Genomic DNA, 14,514 nt, shown 5'->3' with positions numbered 1-14,514 from the left:
TATATATATATATATATATATATATATATATATATTTATATATATTTTCTATAGCTCTTGGTTAGATTTGCATGAATACATAGATATAATAAAATGATATTTTTTAAGCACAAATATTAATAAGTTTATTATAAAACTTCAATCTTAATTTACATATATTAGCTAATTACAATTAAAACGTAAATAAAGTAATATATATTTTTTAATATGATTTTAATATCTTATCATGGTTTTTTATAAAATATAAAATTTTACATAGTAATTTTTTTCAATTTTGGAATAATATAACATTACCCTAATTTGGTATTATTAATCAATATTGTATGATTCATTAAAGTTAAAAAAATTATACAAAATTACTCAAAGGAAAACATATTTAAACAGAGCCCAAAATTTTACTACAATAACTATGTATTTGCTTTTACTAATATCCAATTCTTTTAAAAATAATTAATAAAATTTTTAAAAAATTTAAATTTTATAATTTTTTAAAAATAAGATTATTTCCAACGTAATTTTCCTTTGAAAAATTCCGTTGGAAAGTTTAAAAAGTCATAAACACTTTGATGCACTAAAAAGTTAGTTTCCAACGAAAAATTCCGTTGGAAAGTTACATTTTTCAATATATCATTAACTCTTTATATATTCTAACGGATTTTCAACGAAAAATTTTGTTGGAAATTGTAAAAGATTGAACATTTGTATTAAAGTTTAATGTTCCAACAGAAAATTCCGTTGGAAAAGATAAACATAACATAGAAAAAGTTTAGGGTTCCAGCGGAAATTTTCGTTGGAAATAATATAGTGTCCTGAAGATGAAATTCCCAACAGATTTCCAACGAAAATTTTCGTTGGAAATTTCGTTGGAAATTGTAAATAGTATGCACGTTTTTTTTTTTTAGTTTAAAGTTCCAACGGATTTCCAACGAAATTTTTCGTTGGAAACTTTCAATAGAAAATTTCGTCTGAAAAGATAAAGATAACATAGGAAAAGTTTAGAATTCTAACGAAAATTTCCATTGGAAATAATACAGTGTCCTGAAGATGAAATTTTCAATGAATTTTCAACGAAAATTTCTGTTGGAAATTTCCAACGAAAAATTCCGTTGAAAACTGTAAAGATTACACATGTTTTTTTTTTAGTTTAAAGTTCCAACAGAATTTTTAGTTGAAAATTTCTAACTGAAATTTTCGTTGAAAATATTAAACAGTAATATGTGTGTGTTGTATAAGTCAAATTTCCAACGGAAAATTTCGTTGAAAATTTAATTTTCCAACGGATTTCCAACGGAAAATTTTGTTGAAAATTTTTCAGTATAAATCCGTTGGAAATCCGTCGAAACAAGCATTTAAAAATTTTAATTAAACTCCGTTGGAAATCCGTTGCAAATCTGTTGGAAATACAATGAAATTTTGTAGTGATTATGACAATTTTTTTTTCTTTTAGTGCTTATTTATAAATAAAGGAGCTTTTAATTTTTATGTTGAGCATTGCAACTGCGTTGACACAACCAATAGTCATTGTTTCTTCCAAGTGCCTTCTAGTGATGAAGAACCATGCACCAAGCTAGTAAAATTCAATATAAAAATAATGGATTTCTTGAATTTATTTGCTTTATATTTGATCTTATAACTTATGTTGCACCTCTCTCTCTCTCAAACAAACACATGTAGTTCATTCCAAAATGCTAACGTTTATTTGAAAATTAAACAAGTTTAATATAATTATTGAGTTCTAAATGTAAGCATATTTATTTTGAAAAAAAATTTGAACACTAATCATTCAAATACAAATTATATGTGATTTTCAAAACAAATATAAATTATATGTATAACATGCTTTACATGTTATGTACATATATGCATAATGATTGAGTATATATAGTTGCAAATGAATGTAGGCAATCAAGATGGATAGAGATCTTAGCTTTTTGAAGTGTTCAATCGCATCTATAAATGTTTAACAGGTTGTAGTGATTTCATAGATAACAATTCTAAAGCTATTAGTATAGCAAATAATTGATTAATTTGTAGTTAAAAAATGACACTTTAATTGAATACTAATTTTTTTTTGTAGGAAATATACAATTTTGCATTATCGTAAAAGTATAACGAAGATTTATCCTCTCAACTAGAATTCAATCCACATGCTTGAATTGAAGTAATTTGAGGGATAAAGATTGCACACACTCACATGTATGGGTGCCTGCTACAATTGTACTTAGTGTAGCACATGACAATCCAGCAACATTTGAGTCACTGTATAGTCCTAGCGTCCTAAATGCTATTGATCTCGTAATTGGGTTGGAAGAAGAAGTGGAAAATCTATCAAAAGACTTAGGTAAGATATGTGAGGAAATTAAGGGGAATAACGCTAATATAATGGCAAACATGAAGGAATTTATGACACTTATGGAAGTAATGATCGTGAATACTATGCTTTTGAAACAAGAATGTGCGGGTATATCAAGTTTAGATTCTGACGAGTAAGAAAGTGACATTTCATGATATGATGCCTTTTTTTTGTATTTGAAGTTGGATACTTTTTTCTTAATATGGCAGACAATAGAATATTTAACTTTATGTTTATATTTATTTGATATTTTTAAATATTTTGTGTTTATGACTATTTTTAATTATATTAACTTGATTTTGAATTTCAAATTTTAATACATATTTTTGTTATGAATTTTGGATGTCAATTGTGAGTTGCATATATTATTTATGATGATTTTTATTAATTTTATCGACAAGTTTTACCTACAGAATTCCAAAGGTAATATGGTTGTTATTGACATAATTCCATGGGTAATTACCAATTGAATTCTGTTGCTAAATAACTTACGAAATTTTGTACATCTATACACTTAGCAATATCCTTGGTACACACCCTTTTGGAGTTCACCGTTTTAACCTAGCCTTTAATAACATTAGCCTGAATGCTTAGCTTGGCAGCACCTTTTTCAGACACAAACAAGTTTGAAGCACTCGTGTTCACTAAAGCTTCAACATGCTGGTCAGCCACCACCATGTTTGCGTACATGTGCCCTTTGGCTCAGTTGTCAGTCTTTTTCACTACCCTAGTAGCATTGATCCCAACTTAGCCACCTCGCTTGGTTGTTGCTCCTTCTTCGAAGTGATTGCCACCAACTTTGTATGCTTAGGGCAATCCCTAATCTAGTGTGGGCCATCACACAAGAAGCAACTATTAAGCTTGTCTTCCTCATTCTCGGAAGACTTCCCTTTTCAAGTAGATTTGCCCTTCCACTATTGTTGTGGCTTGCCATCACCACTATCTTTGTATCTAGGCTGCTTGCCTTTATTTGCCCAACTTGTCTTTATTTTTAGGCTTGGAAGGTGCAAACTTTTCTTTTTCTGATCTGGAGTAATCCACTAGACTTTTAACAACTTCCATTGCCCGAATGAGGTCATACACACCCTTTTTTTGTAACTCCTACTTGGCTTATGGCTTTAAGCCATCCATGAAGGCAAAAAAGCCTCTCTTTCCCCAAAGATCATCCACTTGTAGAGCTAAATCATTGAAGTTTTTGACATACTTCCGGATTTTCCTACGTTGCGCTAGCCTAAGCAACTTACCCTTGGCCTCATCCACGATATACTCTAGGTAGAATTATTTGCGTAGCTTGCTCTAGAAGTAGGCCCATGTGAGCATTAGTGTTCCTCCGAGCCTCTTGTCAGACCGCTTCCTCCACAAAAGTAGTGTCGTATCTCAAAAATACATGGACGCCACGATGATCTGACGGTCATTCGTAATAATGCCAGTGGCATTGAAATATTGGTCTAACCTCTAGAGAAAATTATCAATCTTTTTGGCATTCCTCTCGCCACGAAATTCTCTCAGCTTAGGCACTTCCAGCCTTACCTCCAATCGTGTGGCAGCTCCTGTGGCCACCATTAGCCCCTATTGTGCGGACTTCCACTCTTAATTACTGTAACTCATTCCTCAAGATTTCCAACATGTTCTCAAGCTGAGTGTTTCTTTCTCGGTCATGGCCTCAAGGGTATCCTTCACTATCTCTTAGACCTCTTCTTTGAGCTCTTCATCTCGTGTGTTGAGCTCTTTCATGTGCTTTTTCTACACATCAAGGCAGTTTCGCATTTCACCTATTGTCACTTCTACCTTGGACAGCCTAGCATCGAGAGTAGACATAAGTTCTCGAAATGTAAACTTACCCCTTTTACCAGCACAAGTTTCCTTTACCCTAAGTGTAAGATCTGATAAACTTGACCCAATAGTAGCCATAGCTCACCTCAAATCACCTCTTACTCGACTTGCAAACTGTGGCTTGCAACTTGTTGTAAACTGATCACAACTGACCGAACAAAACCTAGCATTTTGCAGCTAATCGCAAACTACTTTGATACCACCTATCACATGGTAGTTTTTCAAACCACTCAACGTGTAGCCTTTGACTCACCCTTAACTCGATTCTGGAATCCAAGTCAACCAAAAGTATGCCTACCAACCAATCTTTAACACCACAATGACCTTGAAGCACACAATATACAGTATGAAATTCAAGTAGACACACACAATCACAAGGCCTCAAGCCAACAAGCACATAGCACCAACACGAGCAAGTAGCAAAAGATTGAAGAGAAAAGTAGATAAGAGTATATTGGAGAGACTGTGAGAGTGAAAAATTTGTATTAAAAGAGTCAACAGCTGTGCAAATGAATTATAAGGGGTATTTATAGCCAAATATCCCCCCAAAAGTCAAATAGGCTGTACAAAATAGTTTTAGGTAAGATTTTTTTTCCCTAGTTTGAATTCAAACAGTTTAGCCTGTTATAGGAGCTACAATGGTGTCTCGATTTCGCCCTTGTGGCAATCTAGTGCATTTGGCCAACTCACAGGAGGATTGTCTCGGTGGTGTGCGAGCTGGCTTGCCCACTGTCTCCACTACTAAGTGCACCTTAACTTAGCAATGTGTAGGCCTGCTCGATGGTGTGCGGGCTAGCTTGTCCACTGCCTTGTTGCTCAATGTGCCTTGCCTCAACAATGTGCTGGCCAGCTTGATGGTGTGCGAGTTGGCTCACCTAAGCGCTAGTGTCGTATGCCTCTTCTGCGTGGCTTACTTATGTGTCATGCTAGCAAGGGGGTTCTTTCCCGACAATACTTCCCCACAAGCCGACACTCTGAGACACCTTAAGCCCCCTTTAACGCCCTGAATTGTTGGTCGTGACAAGTGGCCATACTCTAATGACAATCACAAGTATAAAACCCAATATCATGAGTTAATTATTAAAACCTTTCATTACGTGTTGTAACTTGCTTTGTCACATCATTCAAAAGTATATTATAAAAAACAACTTGGTAAAAAAAAAGCATGCCTAAAAAGCAAAGAGGGGAGAGGGTACTTTATGACATCCTTAATCACCGTAGCTGGGGGCTTATGCTATCGTGTTGCTTGAATCATGGAGATCAAACAAAATGGAAACTTGATGAGTTTTTACAGAATGTTAATAGAACTTGATTATGTGTTGTGGAGATATAATTTATTGATAGATCAAAAAGTGTAAATTATATATTAAAAGTATATATCAAATGCTGTAAGTTATAAAAGAATTGGGGTTAATTAGTTTTTTACATTTTCATCACAGATTTTATTAGAGTCTCACGTAATACCAGTTTGTCCTGTTCATCAATTAAAAGGTATCAGCTTTGGTTGTCCTTTTAAAGTTTGAGTGCTGCATCAAAAATTATTGACTAGTTATTAGGGGGTAGCAAGAAATCAAAAGAGCATTTGAATATTTAACAATAATAAGTCTATGTATCCATATCAAAGACTAGGGTTGAAATTCTCTTTTCTAAATAAAAAAAATAAACGTAATTTTTTAAAGGGTGATATTGTAATTATTTTTACTAGATAAAGATATTTTTGAAATAAAAATAAAATTTTTTTATTTTAAAAAAAAAACCTCCTCATAAGAATTTTTCCTAAAATTCTTTTTTTTTAAAAAAAAATTTTATTCTTTATAAAAAGTTATTTTTTTTACAGAGTTTTTTAAAATTTATGTTTGACCTCACTTTTACTTTTAAATGATAGATAAATTGAAAAAAAAAAATCAAACCAAACAAGTATTAAGACTCGATATTTTGATAAGTAACAATGATAACATTCTTTTTGAAGAGTTAGCTTGTTACATTGGCTATTAAAGAAGCATTTTAGATATTCTGCTCCTGCATTTCGATTATCTCTTCCGCAAACCGTTTTTGTATTTACTAAGCATTGGTGGCCAAGAACTCCAAAATTCCTTCGAGCAGACCCAGAATGGACGAAAGGGTAGAAACTCAACTTTGCTACTCTTAGTTCTTTTCGGTGTATCTTTACTGGACAATGTGGTCTTATATGGTAATTATCAAAACTTTGAAAAGACCGACACGGCTGACGGAAGGAATCAGACAGAAGTGGCCCACGGCTTTGGACACATTCGGAAGAGTCCAAATACAGTGCCAATTTTTCTGTTCATTTTGTGGAGTCACATCCTCCCAACTTCTGCAGGTTGCCGCGCAGTCGTGATAACAACACAACATAAACAAAGGGAAATTGAACACGTTGGGCAATTCTCATACACAGAAACCTTGTTCAATTGCAAGAAGCTAGAAGCCCATAACAATTTTATGTACTCCATGGAACAGAAAAACTCCAATTTCACAATATTCTTTTCATCGTTATCTGACCTTTATGGCATGGTCCTAAATCCCAAACATAGCCTTCCTTTAAAGAGCCATAGATGGGTGTTTTAAAATAAAATATTGCAAACACTGCTCCCATGGTCACAGTAGAAAACAAGCCCAGACGGATATTTGTGTTTAATTTGGAAGAAACGTGGAAGGTACCAATGACGGAATGTGAAGGTTTAACGAAATATTTGATTTTGTTGTTCAAATTATGTAGGATCAAAGATAAAAAGTGTAGATAGAGGATGATTTGTGCCAAATTTTCTTCCCCAATTCTAATACATATTTTAAAAATTTTTTGATAAAAAGTTAAATAAATTTTTTTAGAAACAAATTATATAGTAAATAAAGTGTCGAGATAAAATTCATATTAAGATCTCATCCATAATATTTTTGTTGAAATCACCTTATCTTAATTTGTAAATAACAAATTAAATGCTTTTTCAGGTCGAGAAAAGCAAATATACTTAAATTCAAGAAGAAAACCAATTACAATGCAAAGTTTTCTGTTGGAACGGCTTATTGTACTTCATAGAACAACAAAAACTACTTCTTCTAGATAAGCACGCAAGAGGCTTTGGGCCCTTCATACAAAACATAGGAAAAGCATGCAACTAATCACAAGGGAGCTTTTAGGCTAAAAAACTTTCCTATCACTCTGGAATCTAAAATCTTTAAGGCTTCCTTAGATTTGATGCAGCTAGGTGCCTTGTATTGGTTCATAGAAGCTCCTTGTGACACATAGTAATCCATTAGGGCATCAAAAGTTCCTTGCTTTACCACCCTAATCTCCAAAGGTGCAATTGCGTTTTGCTGCCTATAGATTTTATATGTATAAGTCAATGATTCTTCCATTCTAGAGCAACATTCTACCATCATCTTTGGATCAAACTCTTTGTTATCGTTATCTTCCTTTACCTTAAGCTCCCAAAATAAGACATAGTGACCCGGAGTTGAGGACATATCACCGTAGCTAGTGTACGCTGTCAAGATGAAGCCAAGCGGATCCAGCAGAGTCTTTGCTTCTGTCACTGCCTTCAAGAGGTCTGCTTCACTTGTTTTATCCGCATCAACACTTAGGATAACATTTTCCCTCTCCACAAATCGGAATTGAGGTGTATTGTTGTGGAAACCAGTCACCATAAGAATATCTCCAACTCTATATCGATATAATCCTGGAAAAAACAAGGAAAATCAAATACAAGATTAGATCATTTTATGAAACTTTTATGTAGCTAGGAAGTATATTGTAGAATTAGTAGATGGCCTTTGATTAAAAGGATAATTGCCATTTCTGTTTTGATGCTACGTAGGAAAAATTACTAGTGTAAATGATCAGGTATATATGTGTATGATTTCAATTTGAAGAGGGAATTTTTACCTGTAAAAGTTGTCACAACTAGTTCATAAAATTGACCAAGCTTCACATTTACAAGATCTACGGCTTCAATATCTTCATTGTTGCTCTTCATTTCTATGGATTCCTGTTCAGACACACCATTAAATTGAACCTCTTGAGTCATTGACACACGGTCTTTCTTCACCGGAAGGAATTCAAAGTAAGCCATATTGGGGAGGATGGTATAAGAGACATCGGCAGGCTTGTCTAGAGGTTCTAAATTGATCCCACAAATGGCTTCAGAACAAGCATAAAAACTTGACACTAAGGGGAGCCCTCCGCTGTAGAAATCGAGTGCTGTAGTATATTGTCTCATAACGCCCGTAGTAATGGCACCGATATACTTTGCTTTAGGCCAAAGCTTTCTGATTATTCCTTCCCATGATCTACAACCACATATGTTCTCTATTGAATCAGCCAACTCTGGATCAGGCTTCATGATCGATGACAGTGCATTTTTGCATCCCGAATCAGTGATCCAATCGCTTAAGTAACCTGTTTTTATGTTTGAGCATAGCTCTTTCCAGTGATCTTCTATAAACTTGATAGCTCTTAGCAATGCAGATGCAAACATTGAGCCAATCCTTACAACCTCGTCCCGCTGTATTAAACCGACAAGCAATGGCAGTACATGCTCTGGTTGATGTCTAAGCAAAGGATTGTCTCAATTGGGCTTGTGTAAAGCATGGGCAGGATGTCTCTAAAGCCATTGTCCTTGAATAAGCTTGTTGTGACAGATCTAGCCTTGAGGCCCGAAGGGGTTTCAATCTCTGGTTTGACAAACATAAGTTCCATACTTTTTCCAGCTCGGTTCAAGTCACCAAAGTGCCTGTGAATGGATAAACTCAACTGGTATGGTTAGTTTTTGGAATGTATACTCGTGTATAACTCTGGAAAGCTCATCTGAAGCCAACGCTTATAACAATATTAAAATATAATACTTCAAGAATACTTGAATTTCTAACAATTAAATGTTTGTGCAATGCAATCTTGCCAAATTAAATTAACCTACAAACACTTCTGTGCTGATATTAAGTTAATAAGGCACTCACATGGAAGTTAAACCTGCCAAAATCATGTTAACTATTTCTTTTTAAACCTCCTAAAACACCCCACTAGCACCTGACCCATTACTTGAAGTCGAACTTACAAATAATATAACCGTTCACATCTATTGGCACTAAAAAAATCTAAAGACATAATACTTAAAAAAAATTTAAAATTATTTAAAAGAATTTAAATAGGTTCTTATTTTTCTATTACAAGCTTATATGTTTTTATTTTAAGTCAAAGAAACTATTATGATTAATAGTTGACTTAATTAAAATACCATTTATTATTTTATATTCTTGTGATGTTAATGTGATATTGTAACACGTCATAATGAATGATAAAATGATGTTGATGTTACATGATGATATGATCATGTATCATTTTTAACTTTTCACATAAGTACTACGTGAATATAAAATTACAAATAATATTTTAATTAATAATAATTATTAAACTATTAATCACAAAATTTTATTTAATAAAAAAATACATGGATTTATGATTGTAATACAAAGATAAAAACTTAATTAAAATTTTTTGAATTATTGATAATTTTTTTGAGTATTATGCCAAATCTTTTTCTTTTTTCTTTTTTTCAACATGAGAGAAAGTCAAGTCACCGACACTCAGTCCCTAAAATATATTGGATACTCTGATATGAAGTGTTTCTTTGTTTTCTTTTCATGCAGTCTCAAGGTTTGGATGCTTCTTTGAAAGAGCTTAAACAGAGCATAAGAGACGTAGACACTAATCAATCACACTCGACTAAAAACATGAAGTGAGTTCAAAAATATTTACAAGATAATGATTATTTTATTAGAATTTGATTTAAACTAATATATATATATATACTGTAACAAAACTGGGGCACAGATTCTTACTTGTTCAGCACAGACGCTATCAGGGTGTGAAATGCTGCCCTTTTCTTTGAAAGTTCAACCGTGTTAGGTATTAACTTTGGCTGCCCTCCGCTAGTGCCAGAGCTGCAGGTCAAACAGGATCGACTAAGGAGGGAAGCAGGGCGACCAATAAAACCAAAAAAAAATGAAAACAGAGGCGATAAATTTACACCTTCGGTTGAACTCAATCACAGGTTCAGCTAAAAGGATGTCTGATGGCTCCCCGTTAGCAATCCTATCAACGTAAGGCTTGATATCTTCGTAAGTAACAATGGGAACATTGTTTTTGAAGAGTTGCTTGCCACTTTGGCCATTGAGGAATCCCTTCAGATATTCTGTTTCAGCATTTCGCTTAAGTATCTCTCCCAATACCTCTTCTTGTACTTGATGAGCATTGATGGTCAGTTCCTCCATCATCTTCAGTCCATCAACTTCATACTCATTTGTTGCCATCAGATAACAATAATTTTTTGCTGAAAATAATTAACCCAGACTGCTGCTTTAGAAAGGTCTAGCTCCTTTGGGGTGTCTTCACTAGCTAAGCACACTTGCACAAAGGATGGGATCAACTATTTGGAAAATGAAACCTGGCACAAAAAATCAAAGGGAAATGAGCCACAACTTTAAGGCTTTGTGATTCACATGTTGTTACTGTTGTAAAAGAGAAGTCAAAAGAGAAAAATAATAATTGGTGCTTTTTCCAATTTAAACTCTTTTTACCACACATGTTGTTGATGATGTAAAAGACAAGAAAAGAAAAGGACAAAACGTGATGTAACTTGCTTTGTGACCCCGTTCAAAAGTATATTTAAAAAACAACTTAGTCAGAAAAAAACATATAAAAAAAGTAAAGAAGGGAGAGGGTACTTTATGACAGCCTTAACATTGCAGCTAGGAGCTTGTGCAATTGTGTTGCTTGAATAATGGAGATCGAACAGAATGGAAACTTAATGAGTTTTTACAGAAAGTTAATGGAACTTGATTATGTGCTGTTGAGATATAATTTATGGACAGTTGAGAAAGTGTAAATTATATATTAAAAGTATATATCAAATACTATAAACTATAAAAGAATGGGGGTTAATTAGTTTTTTACTTTTTTATCACAGATTTTATTAGTCTCACGTAATATTAGTTTGTCTTGTTCATCAATTGACGGCATCAACTTTAGTTACTTTTTTGAAATTCGAGTACTGCATAAAAAATTATTGACTAGTCATTAAGGGGAAGCAAAAAATCAAAAGAGCGTATGAATATTTAACAATAATAAATCTATATATCAGAATCAAAGATTAGGATTGAAATTTTCTTTCTTAAATAAAAAAAGCTAAAAACAAAATATAGAAAGAATAAATTTACTTTTAATGGAACTTCGTAATGAATTCAGTTAAAAAGATATATGATGACTTTTCACATGCGATCTTATCGATTTAAGGTTCGATATTTTGATAAATAATAATAAAAATATTCTTTTTGAAGGGTTAGCTTGTTACATTGGCCATTAAAGAAGCCTTCAGATATTCTGTTCTTGCATAATTAAAACTTTGAAAAGACCGATACAACTGACGGAAGGAATCAGGCAGAAGTGGCCCACGGCTTTGGAGACATTCGGCAGAGTCCAAATACAGTGCCCATTTTTCTGTTCATTTTGTGGAGTCACATCCTCCCAACTTTTACAGGTTGCCACGCAGTCGTGATAACGCGACAACATAAACGAAGGGCAATTGAACACTTTGAGGCAATTCTCAAACAGAGAAACCTTGTTCAATTGCAAGAACCTAGAAGCCCATAGCAATTTTATGTATTCCATGGAAAAAAAAACTCCAATTTCACAATATTCTTTTCATCGTTATCTCACCTTTATGGCATGGTCCTAAATCCCAAACATAGCCTTCCTTTAAAGAGCCATGGATGGTTGTTTTAAATTCAAATATTGCAAACGCTGCTCCCATGGTCACAGTAGAAAACAAGCCCAGATAAGATCTCATCCATAATATTTTTATTTAAATAACCTGATTTAATTTGTAAATAACAAATTAAACACTTTTTCGGGTTGAGAAAAGTAAATATACTTAAATTCAAGAAGAAAACCAATTAGAATGCAAAGCTACTTCTTATAGAGAAGCATGTAAGAGGCTTTGAGTAGAAATGTCAACGGTACCCTGTTATAAGATACTTACGAGTACCTGATCCGATTATATTGGATTCGAATATCACTCTTAGGGTATTTATTTGCATTCTAATTGGTTTTCTTCTTGCATTCAATGGCCAATGTAACAAGCTAACTCTTCAAAAAGAATATTTTCATTGTTACTTATCAAAATATCGAACCTTAAATCGATAAGATCGTATGTGAAAAGTCATCATATATCTTTTTAACTGAATTCATTACGAAGTTCCATTAAAAGTAAATTTATTCTTTCTATATTTTGTTTTTAGCTTTTTTTATTTAAGAAAGAAAATTTCAATCCTAATCTTTGATTCTGATATATAGATTTATTATTGTTAAATATTCATACGCTCTTTTGATTTTTTGCTTCCCCTTAATAACTAGTCAATAATTTTTTATGCAGTACTCGAATTTCAAAAAAGTAACTAAAGTTGATGCCGTCAATTGATGAACAAGACAAACTAATATTACGTGAGACTAATAAAATCTGTGATAAAAAAGTAAAAAACTAATTAACCCCCATTCTTTTATAGTTTATAGTATTTGATATATACTTTTAATATATAATTTACACTTTCTCAACTGTCCATAAATTATATCTCAACAGCACATAATCAAGTTCCATTAACTTTCTGTAAAAACTCATTAAGTTTCCATTCTGTTCGATCTCCATTATTCAAGCAACACAATTGCACAAGCTCCTAGCTGCAATGTTAAGGCTGTCATAAAGTACCCTCTCCCTTCTTTACTTTTTTTATATGTTTTTTTCTGACTAAGTTGTTTTTTAAATATACTTTTGAACGGGGTCACAAAGCAAGTTACATCACGTTTTGTCCTTTTCTTTTCTTGTCTTTTACATCATCAACAACATGTGTGGTAAAAAGAGTTTAAATTGGAAAAAGCACCAATTATTATTTTTCTCTTTTGACTTCTCTTTTACAACAGTAACAACATGTGAATCACAAAGCCTTAAAGTTGTGGCTCATTTCCCTTTGATTTTTTGTGCCAGGTTTCATTTTCCAAATAGTTGATCCCATCCTTTGTGCAAGTGTGCTTAGCTAGTGAAGACACCCCAAAGGAGCTAGACCTTTCTAAAGCAGCAGTCTGGGTTAATTATTTTCAGCAAAAAATTATTGTTATCTGATGGCAACAAATGAGTATGAAGTTGATGGACTGAAGATGATGGAGGAACTGACCATCAATGCTCATCAAGTACAAGAAGAGGTATTGGGAGAGATACTTAAGCGAAATGCTGAAACAGAATATCTGAAGGGATTCCTCAATGGCCAAAGTGGCAAGCAACTCTTCAAAAACAATGTTCCCATTGTTACTTACGAAGATATCAAGCCTTACGTTGATAGGATTGCTAACGGTGAGCCATCAGACATCCTTTTAGCTGAACCTGTGATTGAGTTCAACCGAAGGTGTAAATTTATCGCCTCTGTTTTCATTTTTTTTTGGTTTTATTGGTCGCCCTGCTTCCCTCCTTAGTCGATCCTGTTTGACCTGCAGCTCTGGCACTAGCGGAGGGCAGCCAAAGTTAATACCTAACACGGTTGAACTTTCAAAGAAAAGGGCAGCATTTCACACCCTGATAGCGTCTGTGCTGAACAAGTAAGAATCTGTGCCCCAGTTTTGTTACAGTATATATATATATATTAGTTTAAATCAAATTCTAATAAAATAATCATTATCTTGTAAATACTTTAAAACTCACTTCATGTTTTTAGTCGAGTGTGATTGATTAGTGTCTACGTCTCTTATGCTCTGTTTAAGCTATTTCAAAGAAGCATCCAAACCTTGAGACTGCATGAAAAGAAAACAAAGAAACACTTCATATCAGAGTATCCAATATATTTTAGGGACTGAGTGTCGGTGACTTGACTTTCTCTCATGTTGAAAAAAAGAAAAAAGAAATAGATAGAGGTTTATTTATTTATTGCCTAAGAAAATAAAATCTCTTAAAAAAAACATACATCACAAATGTAGGACTTTATAACATTAATTATCCGTGCGTGACACGAGAATTAAATATAATATATATACATATCACACTCGACGCACATGATTTGGATCCAGGAGTTGTGACCTTTTCAAACAATTTGACCATCAACCCTAGTTACAAGATATGGGACTGCAAGCTAGGTTTTCTTTTCTTTTTTATTTTTGTACATCTACAAGATTGATTGTTTTGTCATCCTTTACACTCATTATACATACATACATATTATGTGGGGGAAAGAGAAAAAAAATTAGTGTTTCAAGGAAAAAAATAGAGAGAAGTTTT

The 14,514-nt window shown here is 33.2% G+C and overlaps 2 pseudogenes; one reads left to right on the top strand and one right to left on the bottom strand.

The window, feature by feature from the left end:
- The window catches only part of LOC18594015, a 27,545-nt pseudogene that overhangs the window by 2,179 nt on the left and 10,852 nt on the right, over positions 1-14,514 (top strand).
- Positions 7,155-10,665, bottom strand: LOC18594014 (annotated as a pseudogene).

The sequence above is a fragment of the Theobroma cacao genome, chromosome 7 (genome assembly GCF_000208745.1).
Source record: "Theobroma cacao cultivar B97-61/B2 chromosome 7, Criollo_cocoa_genome_V2, whole genome shotgun sequence".
Lineage (NCBI taxonomy): Eukaryota > Viridiplantae > Streptophyta > Magnoliopsida > Malvales > Malvaceae > Theobroma > Theobroma cacao.
Note: the sequence above shows the minus strand (reverse complement) of the source record. Positions and strands in the feature narration are given on the sequence as shown.